Source organism: Aphelocoma coerulescens, chromosome 1A (genome assembly GCF_041296385.1).
Source record: "Aphelocoma coerulescens isolate FSJ_1873_10779 chromosome 1A, UR_Acoe_1.0, whole genome shotgun sequence".
Classification (NCBI taxonomy): domain Eukaryota; kingdom Metazoa; phylum Chordata; class Aves; order Passeriformes; family Corvidae; genus Aphelocoma; species Aphelocoma coerulescens.
Genome location: NC_091014.1, coordinates 6,158,836 through 6,180,628, shown reverse-complemented (window position 1 = coordinate 6,180,628; position 21,793 = coordinate 6,158,836).

Genomic DNA, 21,793 nt, shown 5'->3' with positions numbered 1-21,793 from the left:
ATTAAGCTCAGCAAAAAGTGTTACTGCATCAACTATATCTTCGAATATTTGAATATATTTGTTTGCTTAAACATTTGCTTAGTCAGACAGCTCTGAGGATTTGTTTTTAAGTACAATGTTTGCAATTGACAGAAGACTTTTCTCTTGGTGGATTCTAATTTCTTCTAGCCCAGTGGGAAAATGCTATTGTATATATTGAATTTTTTTTTTTAAACTGAGAAATCAGTACTTTTAAAAATAAAACAGGAATTAATACTTCATAAACCTGTGCTCAAGCTGCAAAACCAGTTGGAAGTGAAGGAACTATAAATTTAAAATGATGCCTGTAAGACTCAGAATTGTTTTATGTGGTGTAACTCTTACCTGTAATGCTTCTGATCCAGTGTTAGAGATATAATGAAATTCTTAGTTGCAATGCCCTGAAGAGCATATTGAGATAGAAATGAAAACAATAAGAACAGTAACAATATGGAATATGCTCCTCTCAATATGGAAAGAATACCAAAGAATTTCCTGTGTCTGCGGGCTTAAACCTGTCTTGTTGGTCCCATCTCACTCTCCAAATGATCTTTAACAATTTGAGTGTGGTGATTGTGAAGAATATTCAAAAATTATTGCACAGGACAAATTATAGTGTGAAAATAAGGTGATAAGGTGCTTGCAACAGCATGCAGCTCTTTACTGAGAAACCTTTGCTATTCCTCATGTTGATATTGCCTTTACAGAGGTCAGCATAACAATAGTTGCTTTGATTTTTTAATACACACACACTGTTCTGTGTAGTTCATATTGATTTCAATAATACTTGAAAATTCTGATCTTAATCAAGAGCATGCAACAGAAACAGTACAAATGACCCAGCAGTCACTAAATAAATAAGCCTTATTGCTCTTTGCTATCTAAAAATCTACATATGCGTTTCACCCCTCAATTTCAGAAACACAGAAAATAGAGAAAGTTCCAGACAAAAATTTGCATTGAATAACAAGACAGAACACATTTAGATTCTATGTGGAAACATGCTGGAGAAAACAAACACTGTTGTCTCTGCTTCAAAAACCAACAGCTTGATTTTCCTATAAACATTAATCACACACGTATTTGGTTATTACATTGGAAGCAGAGACTCCTGGAATAGTTTACCTTGGTTGCACATTTCCTTACTTAAATAAGAACCATTCCTTTTAGGCTTTTCAGAGTTGGAAATGTCAGATTCCTTTTGAGTTTTGAGAGCTTTTATGGGGTAGTGGGAAGGTATGAGAGACATACCAAAAGCTCACAGTCCCTAGCAAATCTTGGGAGCTATATCACACAAACAAACCCCATTCTTAATCCCTCTACGTTCCATAAAAAGAAGGACAAATATTTAGTTCTTCCTGAGTTTTTTTAGCTACTGCATAAAATATGCTTAAGATTGCTACAGGTATTCAGAGAAAGCATGTCTGTCATTTCTGGAGGTTTCAGTGCCAGCCTGCAGTTTTTAACAAAGGGATATGGCACCTTTCATAGACCCTGAGTCTAAATAGGAATAAAAAGGGATTTAGTGACTCTGGGACCCATAGCAACCGATGCTGAACAGTCTCCTGCTATATCAGGCAGTACACGTGACACCTTCACCAATTCTAGCCTAACTAATGATGGATGAAGAGACAGGCAGGTGACAATGCCATCCTCTTTCACTCTATCACAGGGGCTACAAAGCAACTGTCAGGCACAGTCAAACCATCTGACTAATGCTCCCATTGCCTATTTGCATTTCTGTTCCACATAGGTCAGATTGGTTTTACTGCATGTTCTGCTGAAAAAACAGCAGCTGTTTCAGACCTGAAATAATTAAAGGTGCAAAGACTTAAAGTGGAAATGTCCACTGGAGGAATGAAAGCTGAACATCGCTCAAATCAGTGAGACTGAAGGTGTTGGAGAGAAGTTTTTACAGGGCATGTAGTAACAGAATAAGGGAGAATGGCTTCAAACTGAAAGAGGGTAGGTTTCTATTAGATTAGGAAGGAATTATTCATCATGAAGGTGGTGAAGCGCTGGAACGGGTTGCTCAGAGAAGTGGTGGGTGCTCCATCCCTGGGAGTGTCCAAGGCCAGGCTGGATGGGACTCTGAGAGTCCTGCTTTAGTGGAAGGTGTCCCTGTCCATCGCTGGGGAACTAGATGATGTGAAGGTCCCTTCCAACCCAAACCATTAGAGAAGTTATTAACTTCCTGCGGGATCAGCTCTTAGGGCTGAGATAATAGCAAAGGAAAAATGCTTTTAGCTTTATCACATTGCTGACACTGTACAGGAGGTGCAGATACCATTACATTTCCTCCTCTAGGGATTTTTCATCTTTATCTGAGCCATATTTAGTGAGGGGCAAGACTCATCCTGGATCACTGTAGTACAAGTCATAATCACCTGTGATTCCTTGAGCAGAGCATTTTGCATTTGAAGGGGAGTCATTACCACATTATGTTCAGATCCAAAAGTGTTGCCCATGATGGGAAATCCCTTGTGCCAAACACACACACTAAAATAGAGCCCTTTCATTTAAATTTACAACTTGTGTGGGTAAGACAGATCAGACCTAGCAGAAAAATAGTAAATAATATTGGTTGAATGTTACTTTGTGCTGATGGCAGATTTTTGGATGGGGATTGTCCTCTTCAATCCAGCAAGGCCATCCTTTGTTCCTTATCTTAATGTGGCTTGAGAAAAACTTGAACATTATCTTAGGAAACTAAACTACACAGAAGGAAAATGTGTTGCTCTTGCAGTGACAATTAAACTCTTTCTGCAAATGTATTTTTCCCTGTCCAATGTTAAGCCAGTTTTAAGCTTCTTGAAATCCACAGTCCTCTTTTTCATTGACTTTTTTCTACATTTAATGCCGGTATATTCAAAGTCTACTGTATCAAACCAGCTTCACTTAACATATCATAAAGGAGATGAATAGCTTAGGTTTTTGTTCCAGAATAAACAGACATATTTTAATGTAAAGCTGCCTTCATTAAATACCTTTATAAACTTATGGAAAATAGAGTTGCTAAATCTCCAAGCCTGTCTCTAAAATCTCACTGCCAGATGCATTAACTGAAACAAACCCAGCAACAGCAACTTTTATATTTTCTTTCAATTTCCAAATCAACTTTCAGAAATTAAAGCTTCTACCCCTTGACAGTTCATTTAAAGACCTTTAAAAGAGGTCTCTAAAAATGACTTCCAGTTGACCTGAACAGAGACACTGGGATTTAGAGAGTGCAATTGATAGGATTAGTACTTCTCTCTAGCTATCCATGTTAAGACAATTAAAACAGGAAATAGTGAAAATGGAGTAAGGCAGAAGATCCAGGGAATAACCTCTTAGGCTCAGCTATAAATTATCTAACATTTTCTCTGCTATATGTTTTTTCTATCCACATCTTTTCTGAACAAAAGGCTAGACATAACCAACAGGCAGTTCAGTCACTTGTACCCTAAGCTGTAACACATCACAGAGCGCAAATGGCACTCTTAGGGTACAAGAAGTGTGTGCAGGTAACAGGCAAGCAAAATTAAATGAGACTCTTGCTGACTGGAAGGTGAGATCTGTTAGAGTTTCAAGAGCTTCCTCAGGGAGCAGGTGGGAGCTCTGTAGCTTTGGTCATTTAAATCAGAATGAACATTTTAACAGAGAATGTACTTCAGGGAGCCATCAGTGATATTTAAGGCATCATTTGCAATACATCTAATACACCAGGATTTTGTAAAGCCAATATAAAGTAGTATGTGAGAGAAACTAAGAAAAAAACACCTGGAAACAAGATAATACGGGTCCCATTTCAGCACTGGAGAAGGATGCTCCCCTCTTCCCTCCGATAAATTTACAAGACTGTCCTATAACTATAAGGCTAGTTTAGCCCTTGGGGATGTGCCTGCAAGTGTGCTGTCTTTGTGCTGTCCTAGAACTCACCAGTGAAGGGCCCTGGTACAGCAGCAGCAAAGCTTCCACCTACTTTGGCAAAAATATAAACAAGTCACATATTTGACCGTGGAGGCTGGTCATGGGGTAATACAGAGAGTTGTAAATCTCATAATTTCTTTCATGCCTTCCTTCTCGTTGTAGTAAAAGTATGCTGAATTGTGTTCACTGTCTTACACCTTTGGAGAGCCTCTGATATTCCTTTGGGATGAAAAAGGACCTAAATTTTGGAGGTAACCAAAACTGAGTGACTCCTGCAATGCCTTGACGAATCACATCAGAGCCCACAGGGTTTGGTTTTTTTCACTGAAGGCTGAATTTTGCTGCAAAGTTTTATTTTTTTCCCAAACAAATAGTCCTCTTTAAAAAAGTACAAGAGAAGCTCCAAAGCCTGGGAAGGATGTAATTGAGGTAAATTTGTGTACGGTTTAATTTGTTTTTAAAACAACCCAATTAGGCATATTCCACCTGCAGAAGTTCACGTTAGGAACAATCCTACTGGAGGCAGCAGCACGACTCCCAGCATCCTGTGCCATTGGCAACTCCTGTAGGAAGGGGACTGGTAATAGAATCTCAGTTCCCTTGGAGATCACAAGCTTTGAAACTGCTCAAGAAGTATCAGACTCTTCTGCCTGTAATACCTTAATCGTTTCCATAGAAAACACTTAATATACATTAAGATAGCACATGAAGGATGAAGCCTTTAGATAACCAATAAATAACAGGGAGTTAATAGCTCCTGCCATTCTGGTTTCAAGGGACTAAGGCTGAAGGAGAGAAAAATGGACCAAGAAGCTATTATCAGATTTTGCATATTTTATGCTTGAAAACATTTTAATTTCAGATTTCAAAATAGTGTAATGTTTATAAATACAATCAGCAGAATATGCAGGAGATACACAATTCAAAAGAAGAAATAAAATAAGTTCCTTTGAGAAACATGTCATTTTTACTCTAAGGCAAATTTAGTAATATCAGATGAGAGCAAGGTTAAAATTTCTTGGTTTTCTTTGGGCACAGTCATGTTATTAAAACACCATAGAAAAATCTCTGTTGTGGAAGAAGCTTATTTTGGCTTTCCAGACTCACATCCCTGACAGAAGTTAGGTGACTCAGAGATTAATCAATCAGTGTGAGCTTTCTCACGGTTCCCATGGTTGTGGGATATGGGAACCACTACGGAGTGTTTCCTATTCATGAGAATTCCGACTCAGGCATGGCTACAAACCCAACAGCTGCCCAAGGACTGCCTGCGAAATCCAAACTCCCTCTCACAAAAGGCAGCAGATGTAATTTGAGCCCAGTGTGAAAAGGGTGACTTATTCACCGCTGCCTTTTGTCTGCAGTGTTTGGAGTCAAAGGCATGACCAAGGAAGATGTCCCACGGAGGCCAGCTGCCTGGATTCATGCCAAAAATTTACATTTGCTTGTGTTGCTTATGGGAGAAAAGGCTGATATAACCTGTTATGCAAAATGCACAGCACAAAGAGAGCTCGTCAGGAAACAATTTATCTTGCCTTGAGGGAAAAAAAAAAATAATAGCAATTATTATTTATGAAGAATTAATAAATAGTTTTGAAAGGTTTCTATATTTTCCAGGTTATGATTGCAAAGCTAAAGATCTATTGTCTGACTTTTTTCCTTCCAGCCCAAACCTGCAAATTTTGCCTAATAGGGACATTCCATTTCACAAGAAGAAGCTTTCCATCAAAAGAGAGTTTGAAAAAAATTTTAAATGCTCTAATTATACTCCACCAGGAATTATTCTGAATGTCTTATAGCTGCAGAAAATTACATTAATGAACACTTGGATGCTGTAGTCCTTCTCAAACACCCTCATATGCCCTCAGTAAAATAAGAGGAAGTTTTTATTCTGTCACTTATGCCTATGAACGTCTACAAAACTAATTCTCAGATGGTGAAAAAATGCCATGAAAATGCAATTAAAAATTTGTGCTAGTTGCTGGACTTTTTTGGCCAGAGGCTGAAAACATTCTGAATCCAACTAAAGATCAGAATGGTCTCCAGCATTCAGTGGCCAGTACCTGGAGATGAAAATGGGATACAATACTAGAACAGCACCCAGACTCCAATATTTAGTGTTTCAGTGAGCCAGATGTAATGTCTCGTATTTTATACAACTCAAAAACTCTATTTTGTTTCTAACTGGATGGCATGATAGCAGATATAGAATCATGGAATGGCTGAAGCTGGAACAGGCATCTGGAGGTCACATTGCCCTCCCCCCCTGCTTAAGCAGGGACACCTGGTGATGTTTGGGTCCACCCTCTATTTGCTTCCATCTTGAGTTTGAGTTTGGCCAGGAACAGCTTGTTCATCCACGCAGGGCTCCTGGCATTTTTGCCTCCCTTTGTATTTGATGGCATGGAACTCTCTTTAACTTGGATGAGGTGATCCTTCAAAACGAACCAGATTTCTGGGGCTCTCTTTCCCTCCAAGGCCTCATCTCATGTGACTCTTTTGAGCAGATCTCTGGATGCCGAAATCTGCTCTCACGAAATCCATGACTGGGAGCTTGCTTGTCACTCTCCTTTCTGCTCCCAGGTTCCTGAAGTCCAGCCAAGGCTACCTTTGACTTTCAGATGCCCAACAAGCCCCTCATTGTTTGTGCTTATGAGGTCCAGCAGAACTCATCTCCTCAGCTTCTTGCATGGAGAAAGATGTTATCATCAGTGTAATCCAGGAACTTCCTGGATCGCTTATGCCTGTTGTGTTGTCCTTCCAGGAAATAACTTCTCAATTTATATTTTCTCTAAATTAGGACTGTCAGACTCTGTCAATTTTGAGGGTATTTCCCTGCTAGGCAGAATCTTTCTGTAGGAGAGCTGTCAGAATGGGAGTCATGACCCTTGAAGAAGTTTTTTGTCTCCGTTTTGTAAAAGCAGTATACTGACGATTTGGGAAAGCGCACAGCAGAACCAACTTCAATTAACATGTACAAAAAGTAGCCTAACCTGGGCAACACAGGAGGGATGTTATCTTTGATCAGTTCAGTAAACAAGGTAATTTTACCATCGTCAAAGAACTGTAGATAATTTTCTGTTTGTACAGATAAATGGAACAATTGGAAAGTTCAAGGTGAATACCCAATGCTTTCTTGCTTTTGAGACATCTTAGAGAAAAACCAAACATCCTTCTAATTATGTTCAGAGAAGAGCAAGAGCAATTAAATATAACTCCAGCACAATTCTGGGCATGAAGTTATGTCAAACTCACAAATAGCCCAGCTAGAAGTGAGCAGGGACCCCTAGGCAAGCCAGGTTAAATCAGAGCATGATTCAGATTCAAAAAACTTGTCACCTCTACCGCAATTCTCTAGTTGTTCAAAAAATTAATTAGGAAGGGGAAAGAAGACTAATGATTTTCAGAAAGTAGGTGTTTCTCAGTAGTCCTGATTTCCAGCCTGTTGGACTTGCATGTGGAAAACAAGACATTCAGTCAAGCACTGTTATGTAAGTGCAGCTCCTTGAGAGCACTCCATATACAGTATAAATTCTGCAGGCAGAGTGTTTTAAGCACTTGGAAACTGCAGAAGATGGATAGGGACTCTTTCTAAATCCATATACCTTTAGAAACAGAAATAAAAAGAAGTATCAGTGTAAGTAATATTAAGAGGTGAGAGGCAAGGTTTATAGGGAGAGGTAATATCTTTTATTAGAATAACTGATAGTGTTCGGAAAAAACAATCTTTCCAGAACAAAAGCCCCTTAAAGCTTGTCTGTTTCTTTTCACTTCTATTAGTTTGTTTCAGAAAGGACATTACTTGTTCCTACAAGTCCCATCTCTCTTCTATACTCAGGCAATCACTTAAAAGAAGGTATTTCACTTTGTTTAAATGTTTCTGAATACTCAAAGCTGTTTCCTGTTGGTGAGTAAGTGTTTACACTTAGAGTAGTCGGTACATGGAGGGTTGTCATTTGAATAAGGTTGAAATCTGCCCTTTAAATGGCAATGGGGAAAAAAGGATGAAAATTTAAAAACTTATTTTTTTAGCACTAGTTTTTCTGCCTCCAGGCAAACAATGATTTTCACATAGCTTTACTCATCTTTGGAATTTCTTTGGAATTATGGAATTTTTAGATTGTTAAGGTTAGAAAAGACCTCTAAGATCACCAAGTCCAACCCTTGATGGGCTCTGCCGAGCCCATCACTAAACCATGGCCCAAGTGCCATATCTACATGTTTTATAAAGGTCTTCAGGGATGATGATGTCACCACTTCACTGGGCAGCATGTGCCAGGGCTTGGCAACCCTTGTGGTGAAGAAATTTGTCCTAATATTCAATTTAAACCTCCCCTGGCACAGCTTGAAGCCATTTCTTCTTGTACTTTTGCTGGCTATTTGAGAGCAGAGCTCGATCCCCACCTGGCTGCGCCCTCCATTCAGGGAATTCTAGAGTGCAATAAGGTCTCCCCTGAGCCTCCTTTTCTCCAGGCTGAGCCTCCCCAGCTCCCTCAGCTGCTCCCTGTAGGAGTTGGGCTCTAGATCCTTCACCAGCTCTGTTGCCCTTCTTGGACACACTCCAGCACCTCAATGTCATTCTTGTAGTGAGGGGCCAAAACTGAACATGGGATTCGAAGCTCCCCAAAACTGAGGACAGGGACTCAATCACTGCCCTCGACCTGCTCGCCACACTTTTTTTTGATCCAAGGCAAGTACAGGAAGGTACTGCTCCTCCTGAGAGAAGGCCCAAGAAACTAATGCTGAGTGTCTTTCACCCAGTGAAACTCAAAGCATTTTGTAGAGATTAATTAATCAAATTCTGATGCCTGTTCCAGGTTTACAAGTGTTTTGCAAGTGACACCATGGTAACAGAGGTGCTGAAACCCATATTTCAGAGGACGTTATGCAAGAGCAACAGAGTACATGAGAGCATATTCTCCTACTCATGTGGATGGATTCATTTTCCTAAGTTGTGAGGAACATAAACTCAACTTTCTCATAAGAAACGGGAAGTTTTCATGTCAGTATTCTTCATACAATTATTTCCTTTAACTTTTTAACTGACTGTAATGTTTCTTAAGGTTGGGTTACAGTGTTAAGGCAGGCTGAAAAGCTACCAATTGATGGTCACTGTGGTTGGCACACATTTCATTTGCCTTTTCATATTTTTCTAGCAGATATCCACAGCTGAGCTATCATCATGGACTCTCTCCAGAGCTAATGACAAAGAACAGGTATTTTGGGCCTGTAGCTAAAATGAATCTATTTTAAAGATTTATTTTCAGAAGAGTTAAATTGTGGCTGAAGAGCATATTTTTCTTTATATTCTATAAGGGTGGTAAAGAGTGGGGGTGAATAGCTGAGATGCTTTCTATACACTGTAGATGTCTACACTGATCAGATGAAATCCATCTTCTACTGCCAAACTACATCAGCCCATCAAGGAATGATTTCTTCTTTACAGCTCAATCTCTTTTCATCTGCTCTGTCTGTGGTATTCAAATGTTTTATGCGCACTGTGTCATCCCTCTGAAAACCTCATGAATGTTATCTTTTATTTATGCCTTCGGAATTGCTGTTGATTATATTATGGCGATGTCTTGAAGGGTTGAACAAGATCAGGGCCATCTCTGCTAGGTCTGTCCAAGCAGAGTGGTTGCATGTAAGGCAGGCACCCAGTATTTCTGGGCTCGACATATGTCCCCATTTCACACTCTGGCAAGATCTAAATTTGTATGGAAACCCCTCCCCACAGCTGCTGCCCTGGGTTCTGTAGAAAGGAGAGTTTGTGGCATAGCATGGCCTGGCCAGGACCCCAAGGTATGAGATTGAAGATAACAACCTTGATCTGCCACAACAAAGTTGTGCACAGCAGCTCTGATGTGGCTGGGAATGAGACTCTGCCCAAGACGGAAAATGAGTTGAAAGATCGGAGTATGTCACTCTGCTGCTTACGAATAGGAGGAGATGAGGCACAGAGAGATTGATCACCCTACAAAGTTGTTAGAAGGGTCTAAAACAGAAGTCATCTTTTAACATGCAAGATATTCTTCTTTGATCATACATATATTTTATTGTTTAAACTCCCTGCCCACAGCCACAGAGCAGCTGCGAGACAAAGTTATAACCCAGGAATTATGACACAGAGTTTTAGCTGAGACTCGAGTTATAAAATCTGCAAACCTGTGGGAAAACGATCTAAAACATATCGAATGCTTTCAATTCCTGTATTTGCTTTGAGAATTGTAAGTGGGAAAAAATACTGCAGTAAGTTTCTTTAAAAAATAATGGGAAAAGCCTATTCCTTTAAAGCATGTGCTGGTCTATTAAAATGTGGAGTTCAGAACTGTAGCATGATGTATAGTGCACAGACATGAATGACTCTTGATATTGGATTGTTTTATTACTTCCATCTGAGCTAACCTTCATTACTTGGATTTTACAAATTTAAGGACTTGCCAGTATGCTTGCCAGTTAAATAAAGGGCACATCTAAGGTCTCCGAACATCTGGTCCAAATACTTAATCATCTTGTTGCATGAAGGCTGGTATTTTTATCTTGTAACCTGATTGGGTCTGCATAATTTTTTTTTCACAAATTGGTATTTAAACCTCAAAACCTTTAGCTAACTACATCTGTCATTGATATTTTATTGTTTAATTTCCTTTTATAGAGCCAAATTACATCTCTCCCACATACAGCTTGCACTTTACATGTCTAATTTGTCGACATGTTCTATAATGATAATTTCATTGATTTAGAAAGTGACATTATGAGCAACATATGTTCAGTTTAGCAGTAAACCTTGTTAAAGCAATAATGTTCCATTCTTCCCCCTACTCTCCCCAAATTCAAATATAACCCTCATTAGGAGGCAGCTGAGTCATTTAACTGCTTTGATTCTTGTAAATATAGAAACCTGCTAGCTGTTTAGCTTTACACTTTGGCTGCATATATTTCCTACTTTGGGTTGCTAGGAAAGGACAGTGCAGAGATTAATTGCGCTACAGTACTTGGTCTAAAAGCATGATACGTGTTCATTTCCTCTGGAAAAGACACTTGGAAGGCAAAATTGCTCTCTTGGAAAAGAACAAAACCAAAACCAAAAAAACCCACAAACAACCAGGACATGCACATAAAAGGGATATAATTGAGGAACATCAATTCATAGACAATAATGAGAAGATGCCCTATTACTTTCTCCCAATTATCCTTAATATAATCATCAAGAAGCAGACCTATTTTCATATTACTTGTGAAACAGCTAAGTAATAAAAAGGAATTATTTTTATAGACTCTAGAGCTAGTTAAATGCTTTGCCATCTGTAGTGGTATAGGGTCTTTCCCCAAAGTGTTTAAAAACTGACTACATTTTGATCTGTTAAAGCAGAGTTTAGTGATTTCGGGATTAGTCTGAAACTTCGCACTGGAATCTCTGCTCAGTTTTTGCAAAGAAATTTTAAAAATACTTTACAAATCACTACAAAACCCACTGAAGCCTATAATGCAATTAGCTAAAAAAGACACAGATCTCTTCTGAAGAATGTAAAGAAAGGGAATAATAATACATAGGAACATCTTGTTTCAATTTTGAAAAGGGAATCCACATTAAAAATAGCTGGAGAAAACAATTATTGCAGTGTAGTGGCCCAAGGAGAGGTCTGAGTCAGGAGACTCATCAACAGAGATGTTATCTCCATGTTGTGAACACACTTGACTTCAACAGATCACTTTTACCCACAAGTCAAGTGTCAAGAATGGATGAGAAGAGCCCTTTTCCTCTCTCGATTGTCCCACTTTCTCTGTCTCAGGTACAAAAAAAAGTCACAACAAAAAATGTCCGTTTGTTTCCTATACACAAATTCCCTTCAAGGGATTTTGTAAGGATCAATTTCAGAATATGCTTTAGAGGTGAAAATCTCTTTATTTATTTATGAAAGCTTTTGCTGTGTGACTGTGTTTTTCACCCTAAGTGGGTTGTTATTAAGTGAAACAGGCATGACTATGCTTCATTCACCATCTGGACTCACATTCTAAGTTCTCTTCTAAGATTTTCAAATCTTTTCACATCATATTTGAATGGACTAATAACACATATACTGGAGGGAATATTTCTCTAGATGTGGTTTTTGAAACCTTATTCTTGCTACTGAATTTTCAAATACATGAGATCATTGCACCTTGAAGTTACTTTTTTCCTTTTTCATTCACCATCTTTCTGTTTTTCTGTCTTTTTGCTTGTTTTTTTTTCCCCCATTAATTAAATAGAAGTTTTCTAAAGAAATGTGGGGTTTTTTTCCCTCTAGAGGAAAGAGTGCCAACTGATATATATGCAATACCTGTTTCTATAAAGAGCAATCTACGAATTCTAGAATAAATCACACATTTCTTTTCACATTTCTCTAAATTTCTCTAAAAAGAAGGATTTTGTCAGAAGATTTTTGTCAGAGTGAAGATAATAAAACATTTCTCCACAATGAAAAGAAGTGACTTTCATTATTTTAATATTAGGGGAGAAAAAGTGTTTTTACTTTATGGTAGTTAAAACAAAGCAAAAATCTCAGAGGGGATAAGGCAGCCAGTGATTTTCACACTGAATATGTCAGGTTGCTAACTCGCATGGAGATGGATGAACAGCCTTGCCCTTCATAAATATATCTCATATTAGTTGCCACATGTTAGCAGCCTTGGGTAAAGCATCTCTCCTTTACCTGAGTAAAAGCGATGCCTTTGAGAGCAGAACATTTTCCTCTCAGTTTACTTAATTCAGGAAAGAAGAATAAAGTGACTTATTTGAAAGAGAAAACAGTTTCTATCTTTCTGAATTCCTGTGTGTTTTAAATATTAGTCCCCAATAAGCAGGGTTAAGTCTTGCTCTGAGTCACAGTATGCTACAGGATTAGCAGCACGTTTACATCTGAAATGCTTGTAACTTTTTGGATGCATTGTTCTTTTTTTTAGTGCTCTTGGCATTTTTCTCACATCCTATCACACAAGATGTTGAAGTCATATTGGCTTCTTTACATTAGCATTTATATTCTCCCATTAATGTAGAACCACTACTCCTTTATTAATAAAGTGCTAGAATACAAATTTCTACCTGGTTAAAAAAGGATGATTGAATTAATCAGATGTATCTGAAGAGTCAAAGTTAAACACAAGAAAGACAAATACTTATTTGTTATCATATATGATGATAGAGAGATGACACTGTGATTTCATAGATGTGTGGAATAACCTGAGCTGGAAATGACTCACAAGGATCATCAGTCCAACTCCTGGCCCTGCACAGGACAGCCCCAAGAATCACACCATGTGCTTGTGAGTGTTCAAATGTTTTTTAAAACTTTTTCAGGTTCGGTGCTGTGACCACTTCCCTGGAGAGCCTGTTTCAGTGCCCAACCCCCCATTAGGTGAAAAACCTTTTTCTGATATCCAACCTAAACCTCCCCCAACACAACTTCAGGCCATTCCCTGTCACTGGTGACCTCACAGCAGAGATCAGTGTCTGCCCCTCCTCTTCCCTACACAAGGAAGTTGTAACTGCAGTGAGGTGTCTCCTCAGTCTGCTCTTCTCCAGGCTGAATAAACCAAGTGGCCTCAGCCCCTCCTCCTGTGGCTTCTCCTCAAGGCCCTTCACCACCTTCATGGCCTTTCTTTGGACACTTTCTGGTACCCTTATATCCTATTCATATTGGTTAATGGACAGCAACCTACAGTGATGCAGAAGAGCGAACTTATGAAACCACAGTGGGAAAATTGCTTCAATTTTTTGTTTTGAATTCTGCACGGTACCATTTAACAATGCTTTGGGATTAGTGGACATTCCTCTGCAGGACTCTGTTTAACCAGAGTTCTGTAAGTCTCCCACATAATCTCACTTGCTGGCTCGTATTGCTTGTTTAAGGCAAATGAAAAATCCTTTCTTCTGGTTTCAGCTTGAAGAGCAAAAAAACTGTGAAAGCATGTTATTTTAAGAGCATGTCATTTTTTGAAGGCATTGTGTCAAGCACTGTAATCCATCTGGGGTGCACAAAACCCTCCTGGAAAATCCCAGGGTTGCACAGCAAACCAAACACTGCAGTGGGAGACAGATTAACACTGGCTGTAGCAAAGTCTTTCACCCTGAGAAACCGATTAAAACCTTGGCTTGATAATGAACAGGGTACATTTTCACCTGAAACCTGTCAATGGGTTCTGCGTAAAATAAATTGAATGCATTCAACAGGATTTTTAGAAGACAGTTTGCCCCATTTCAAAAATGTCACAGTCTAAAGAGAAGAGCAAATGGATCTAGATTCGGAACTGTTTTTCATGCAAAGATATGATCTGATATTTCGGGCTTGAAGGAAACAGTTTGAGACAAGAGTCCAGCACCCAGCTCTAAATGGGTGTGGGCACTTTGTGAATTACCAGTAACTTTTTACAGCCATGAGGATGTGGAGACATAAATGAGACAAGGCACATGGAGAGTGGCAGTCGTTGTTTTGGTCAGCTGATGTACTTCTGCTCACCTTTGGCTTTAGCAGCTCTCTTGAGTAACCTTATAATTGTAAATATACTGAATCTTCTAACAGTTTTATATTTTATCAAGCATAAGGGCAGCTTTATCCATAAATGCTCACATTCAAATAAAACATCTGAAGGCTTCCTGTCTTACAGTTTGGGTTTTTTTGATGGGGTTTGTTACTGAACATTCAACATTCTCTGGGATATTATGGTCACTGATTCTCTTATAGTCAGGAGATAACAGCACTTCCTCTTCTTCAAGTGGTAGATTTCAAACTCACAAACGCCATCCTCACTCAGGGGAACCTCTTGTTTAAACTCTTCCATGAAATACAGGAAAAATATTTAACTGGCTTACTCTTTATTTGCTGAAGTTGTCTAATAACAACACAATCTCTAGTCATTACCCTTTGAAGAATATGGCTCCAGCTCTCCATCACAGATCTTCAAAGTGCTCATATGATGGAGTGCTAGAGGGGGCTCTTGGGAGCCCTATCTTAAGAAATCCTCCTCCACCTCAAGAGTAGGTGTGATTTTTTCTGTCTCTGATGGAGTCCACCCCCTCTTTGTCTGCAGCTAACTCTTTGCCAGAAAAGACTTATCCTTGGGGCTTTGAAAAGTACTTCTGAAAAGCAAATTGTTTTTGCCTTTGGAATAGCCACACCACAAAGAAGGTTTTTGCTTCCTACCTTGTTTCAAAGAGCATAAGTGATTTAAGCAACATGTTTTATTATTAGGCAAAGTAGTCCTAGTTGAAGTGCATGGATTTCATCTGTTTGGCAAGTGGTGTATTTGAATCATGGGTCTATCTCAGTTGTGAGGCATTCTCTGTGTGTCTGTGTAGAAGACCTTTAAAAGCCTTGGCAGGACACTGGCCATAAATCTGCACTGCCTGGCACTGTCCAAAATTTTTCTGTGATAGAACTACAGTTCTAGTTTAGAGATTCTTCCAGGTCCAAGAACTTTGCCAAATTTTCATATGCTGTATAATGAAAAAACTAAAGGCTAATATCTGTAAAGATAACTTACATCCAGAGGTCTTGTGTCAGGTAAGTTACACCATCAGCAAAATGTGTGTTGGTCAGGATTTTTTGAAGACACTCAGCATCCCTGAAATATTTCAGACAAAGCATGTTTTTATTAAAAATGTTACTAAACAAATAGGACTTTTCCTTGTGATTTCAGCCAAATTCTTGTGTAGTGGTTAGCTCCAGTCATCTAATCTGAATGCTTTTAACTGAACATCTGCAGTCAGATCAACTTGAAATTTGATTTACCAAGTCTTTCCATCTGCATTTGAGAGCAGACCATGTTTAGATGAGAGACTACTAAGAAAAGAAAATGAAGTAATTGAAGAAATGTGTAGATGTTTGAGTGTTTGCTATTATTACTTTCACCCCTTACCCACCTCTGGCTGGTGTGAAGAAGTACAATATAAAATGAGGACGTGTCAGTCCTTCTGTTGCAGGACTGAGTCTACCATCCAAATGTGGAATTTTTCCATAGGTCGCTTAAAGCAACAAATGGAATTTCAACACGCAGCTAATGTTTCGGTGCCATAACTAAATGCAGTGCCTGATCCTGCCTGTAGTTAGGGGCATGTATTAAGTTGCAGGCTCTTAACAAAAGAGCTTTTATTTAAAAATCCATAAGGATCATTTGATGTAAAGCACCTGCTTTCTTTTCAGCAGTGCATAACTCCAGAAAGGGACACAAAAATAGTTTTTCACTTGTCAAATCCTTTGGTGCCTTCATCCTTTTGTGTCATTTGGAGCAGTTTCTCAGCTACTCTAACCTGTGTCTGGCTGCAACAGGACCCTCATGGTACCAGAAAACCTCCATTAATTTATCTACACACCCCATTTCCATGTAAATGTCCTCTTAAGATGGGAAAGTTCCTTTCTCAGCCATCAAAAAAGCCCTGAATAACAAGCTAATTGTCTCATATGTGTGCTTAAAAGAAGAAGAAAAAAATATTTATGAGGTATGCGTTTAGTTTCAAAAGTTTGGCACAAAAACATTGGTCAAAGCCTACAAATAGCAGCTCTGAGATATATTTATCTGTATATATATACAGACATATATTTTTGTCTCTAAACAGTTACTGAGTATTTAATGGTTGAGTATAGAGTATTTTCAACTTCTCAGTTATTTTGCTGTCAATTAACACAGATAAATTGTATCAACTACAAGAAAACATAATTAATATTTTAACAGTTGTCTACATTTGAGACTGGCCTAGGCATTTGAGACTGCCTCAGTCCTTCTGAATGGAAGTTTTATTTTACGTCATTTTCAAGTGAAATATGTCTTTTTTCAAATGAAATGGGTTAATTATCAGATTTTCCCTTTTGCTCTCTGAGAAACTACAAAAGGCTTAAAATTCAGATCCAGCAGTGTGCCCTTAACAGATTAATGTCCAGCTATTCCACTGGAAGTGCTCAAGGCCAGGCTGGATGGGGCTTGGAGCAACCTGGTCTAGTGGAAGGTGTCCCTGCCCAGGGCAGGGCAGTTGGAACTGAATGAATATTAAGGTCTCTTTCAACAAAATCATTCTCTGATTCTGTGATTCCATGAACTGTCCCATCTCCCACTTTAACAGTAGCATAAGTGGTTTTTTGTCTTGCATTAATTGGTGCATTATCTTCACTCAAATCCAGTTTCTAGGAAAACAATCCTTATAGATGTCTCAATTCCTTACACAACTATTACAAAAATAGCACCTTTACCTCTTCCTCATGCAGTGAAAGGCTATTTCACCCTGGAGTTGTGGAAGCATGACTCTGCAGCTCGATTTTATCAGCTAGGGAAGAAATAGCGATGAAGAAATCTGCTGCCTCTTATGGGAAGGAAACTTTGTCAGCAGACAAGCCACAGTGAAAGGAAATGCAGAAGCCAACACTCAGATGAAAAGGGAGCTGTCTATGTCAGCCTCTGGACTCACCACACCACTGTCAGTCTAAAGGTGCTTTGCTGATGTGCAGAGCAGAGCACAATGCCCACAGCAGAGTGTGAACAGAAACCACAGCACACATCCACACCTACTCCTGCAGGGAAAATCATCCTGGTATTTCTGTCTTTCCAGCTGCACTATTCCTCAGGGAAGAATGAGCAGAAGGTCCCCATCCTAGCACTGCAAAGGGGGGAAGCTGCATATGAGTTGTGTAGGGGTTCACCAAATTCATCCAATGCAAGTGGGTTTCCCTTAATATGACTGCAAAGCCATCCCCCTGGCAGTCAGTAATATGTAGCCTTCAATTCCATGGAGGTTGCTGTCAGATTTGGGAGAGGATGTTGCTGTGCAGAGAGCATCTCATAGAATCACAGAATCATAGAACAGTTTGGGTTGGAAGTGACCTTAGTGATCATCCTGTTCCAATCCCCTGCCATGGGCAGGGAAACCTTCCATTAAATCAGGTTGCTCCAAGCCCTGTCCAACCTGGCCTGGAGCACTTCCAGGGATGGGGCAGACACAGCTTCTCTGGGCAGCTTGTGCCAGGGCCTCACCACCCTCACAGGAAAGAATGTATTTCTAGTATCTCAGTTAAATCTGCCATCTTTCCATTCCATTATTACCTACCCGTCTCCTGACCTGGGCTTGTCCACCCAGCTGCCTCCAAGGCTGAATCCACGTGGAAGAGCTGAAGAAGGTGTGAGGACAGATTGTTCTGCTTTCATCAGCTTTTGCTTATATGTTACCCAATGCTTTTTCATCCTGTTTTCCTCCTGTTTACTGTCCATTGAAACACTCAGTGAACTTGTTTTCTACAGACAAAAGTACCCATTTATTATATGAATTGAATTCCTGTATTCTAAAGTAAACTGAAATGATGTCTTGAACATCAAGATGGATTTGTACTTGTAGGAGATGCTAAGAAACCTAGTGTAACTTTTTGTAATACTGAAATCCCTGTAGACATCAGGTCCTCCTGCTCAAAATATGGATATACGTATATTCCTCATACATATTGTATGTATCTGCAGCCATCTAAATCCTTGGATGTCTCTTGAATTAAACAGTCGTTTTGCATTATAATTCATGTACATTATACTTCTTATTTGCTGTGCAAATTAAACTCTCAAACCACTGTGAGGCTCCTGCCTACCAAGATATCAATGTTTTCTACATATCCCGGTGGAATGTGTTGCAAAATATTCTGTCATCTTCCAAATGAATAGGAAGAAGCACATGATAAATGATATATTTACCTGCATATCCATAAGATATAAAGACAACATGGTGTGAATTTTATCTGTGGGTGCCATAAAACCCATAATGAAAATTGGTGACAAGACTGCTGAAAATGGACACAGACTTAAAAGTGATTCTCTAGACCTATTTATTCATTAGTTGGAGACACTGTTCCATCAAAACTAGTCAGATACATTTTTACGTTCTTCCATCTTCAGTTCTTCCTCTAATAATTCCTGTTGATTTTCTGAAGATCTTCCCAGCATTTCCCTGGTATTGTGAAGCCAGGGAGAGAAAGAACTTCTCCACACTGCAGTGTTTGCACAGCACACTTGCTGCAATCCAGTCTAGTTTATATATTCAACATGAAGTTTAGCACACAACCAGTCTGAAATACAGTGGCAAGACTATATGCAGATCACCCAGGATCCTGCAAATACTTAGACATGAGGAAGCTTTGAAGATTCACTTTGATCAGCACTTTAATACTAATGCTCATTAAAAAAAAATACTTCTAGCATCTGGATTAAGTAACTTCATGCATCAGAGGAGGGAGTGGTTACAACATTTACAGATTATGCTCTATGAAGCTAATGTAGATATTAAGAAGTATTTATGGATTATATTTTCATAGATGGTAGATATTATTAAGTTATGACTTGGCAGGCACAGCCTGATTTTGGCATTTTTATTTTCTGTACTGCAATTTACATTTGCAGAGTGCCTAAGGTCTGAGACTGAGACCTTAATAAGTCAGGGAAAAATCAATGGGAAATGAACAGAAGCCATAAAAAGTAATGTATGAACAAGATAGATCATTAATGATATAAAATCCTGTCTAAGTAGCAAAAGATAACTTCAAAGCACTGCAAAAACATATTTTGAAAGGCAATGTTTTGTATGTTTGAATACAACTTTCAGGTGGATGTGCTTTTGATAAATTTCTGGACCATAATTTGATTATGTCCCCTCCTTCTGTCCCTCCAGCATGGATAAAGAATGACTGAGCTTTTCATCCCTCAAACTTAATGGAGTTGTAACACCCAGAGAGGAACAGCAGCCTGTTATGCTATTTGCACCATCCAGTTACAGAGTCCAGAGTGGAGAATTTATTTTCAGGGGGGTAAAACTTCATCAGTGCCCACTTCTGCATAATAAAGGATAAGAATAAATAAATACAAAATATTTCATTGCTCTTAGGATGTAAAGCAAAGCATGATTATCTGAATATTGTATTTGTGCTTACATTTCTATTTACATCTTGCATATGAGTTCCAAACCATGCAGTGTTGTTTAGGATATGATTTGCCATTTATCTAGAAATGCTGAAGGCTGCAAATGGGGACAGTCTATCTCCTCCTCTCATCGCCAGCCACTGGTGAGCAAGGCCAGTGGATGACTTTTAAACAAAACTGATCTTGAAAACAGGGGTTTCCATTGAATCCCCTCTCAATGCAAGCTTTAGTCAACAAAGAGTTAGGGAATTTACTAACGACAGGACAAGAGGACATGGCCTCAAGCTACACCAGGGAAGGTTCAGGCTGGACATCAGGAAAACTTTATTCACTGAAAGGGTTGTCAAACACTGGAAAGAGTTGCCTTGGGAAGTGGTGGAGTCACCATCCCTAGAAGTATTCCAGAAGCAACTCAATATGGAATTTAGTGTTATAGTTTAGTAGATATGGCGGTGTTCAGTCAAAGGTTGGACTGAATGATCTTTGAGGTCTTTCCCAACCTAAATGAATCTATGATTCTGTGACTCTATGAATGCTTGGGGAAAGAGGAATGATTCCTTTTGCTGACTAATTCAGCTTAGTTATTATATCAAGTCACCCCAAAAGTTAGCAGGGGACAAATACATCAATTGTCTCTTAGCTCTGTAGCAGAGCAGTTGTAGTTAATACAGAAATACAGTGAGTTTCCAGTGATGTGCATGAATGTAGGGGGACATCATTTCCATTACTGTTAATTTAAAAATATGAGCCAGAATAGTTTTCAATTTTGACTCTGCTGTTTAATTTGTAACCATGATACCCTGTTAAAAAAAATGAAACCTGTCCTTCCTTCTCCTGTAACTCAGCTGCTTAAACAAAACAGAAGGCAAAGAAATTTGTCTCATCATTTTAGCTGTTAAAATATTTGGTATTTTTTTAGAGGTTATTGCCTCGGCTTCCTCTGTAGTCAGTGCAGAGAGATAAACAACTTCAGAGGAAAATAATTCCGTGTGTATCAGATGTGTGTCCTAGCAAGGGATCAGCTGTCCCTGCAGAAAGCTCATTTACTCCCCATAGTAACTTCTAGATGGTTGAAGTTACAGTAAATGAATCCAAACTGAGTGACTGTACAGGGGAGCTAATGAAGGTGTGTAAGCACAAAGTTCTGACAAATGCTCAGAGAAATACTGAAAGATTAAAGAGGCAGGTTTAAAAAATACATAAATCTTTCAGTTATGGGAGTCTTAGGTGCTATTCGTAGCAAAAGCTGCGAGAAATGTAAGAAATGTTTTATAAAGTTGATGGTGCATTTTAACAAGCTGATATCATCTGCAGATCATCAGTGTTGACAAGGTTCCTAAAAAGTGTTTTCAGCTCTGTATTTTTTTTTGCACTAAACAATTTTTTTTTTTTTTTAATGGCTAGAAAATATCTGGTAAAGAATTAGACACCTGCTGTTGTTTTTAGTAAGAAAGTTTAACCAATTGGTAACTAAGGTAAAGGGAATTATACTGGAAATATGGTACTTAAATCTTCATGTTTTCTATATCTTTGCCTTCTGACAGATGGAAACACCATTATCCTTTGAGGGCTGATGCAGAACAGGAATTTTATTATGCACTATATTTAAGGAAAGAAATATAATTATTTAGAGTTCATATAGACATAGTGCGCAAGTAGCATTGATGTTATCTCACCCAGATTTTTTTTAAAAATCAGTTTTTTCATCTCAACTAGCAGGAATTACTCATTTTAATAATCTCTAGACAGTTTGATGCAAATAAGACTGGTTATCTTGCTGATATAGTAGATGCCAAGAAAAGAAACCATCATGATACAGAACATAGGTATTCAGCAAGTTTCAACAGTTTCAATGAAATAAGGGAATTGTCATGAGAAGCAAAGACTGAGGCTGAGAAAATGTTGTTCCTTGCTTAGGAACAACTGCCTGAAACTACAAAGAAGC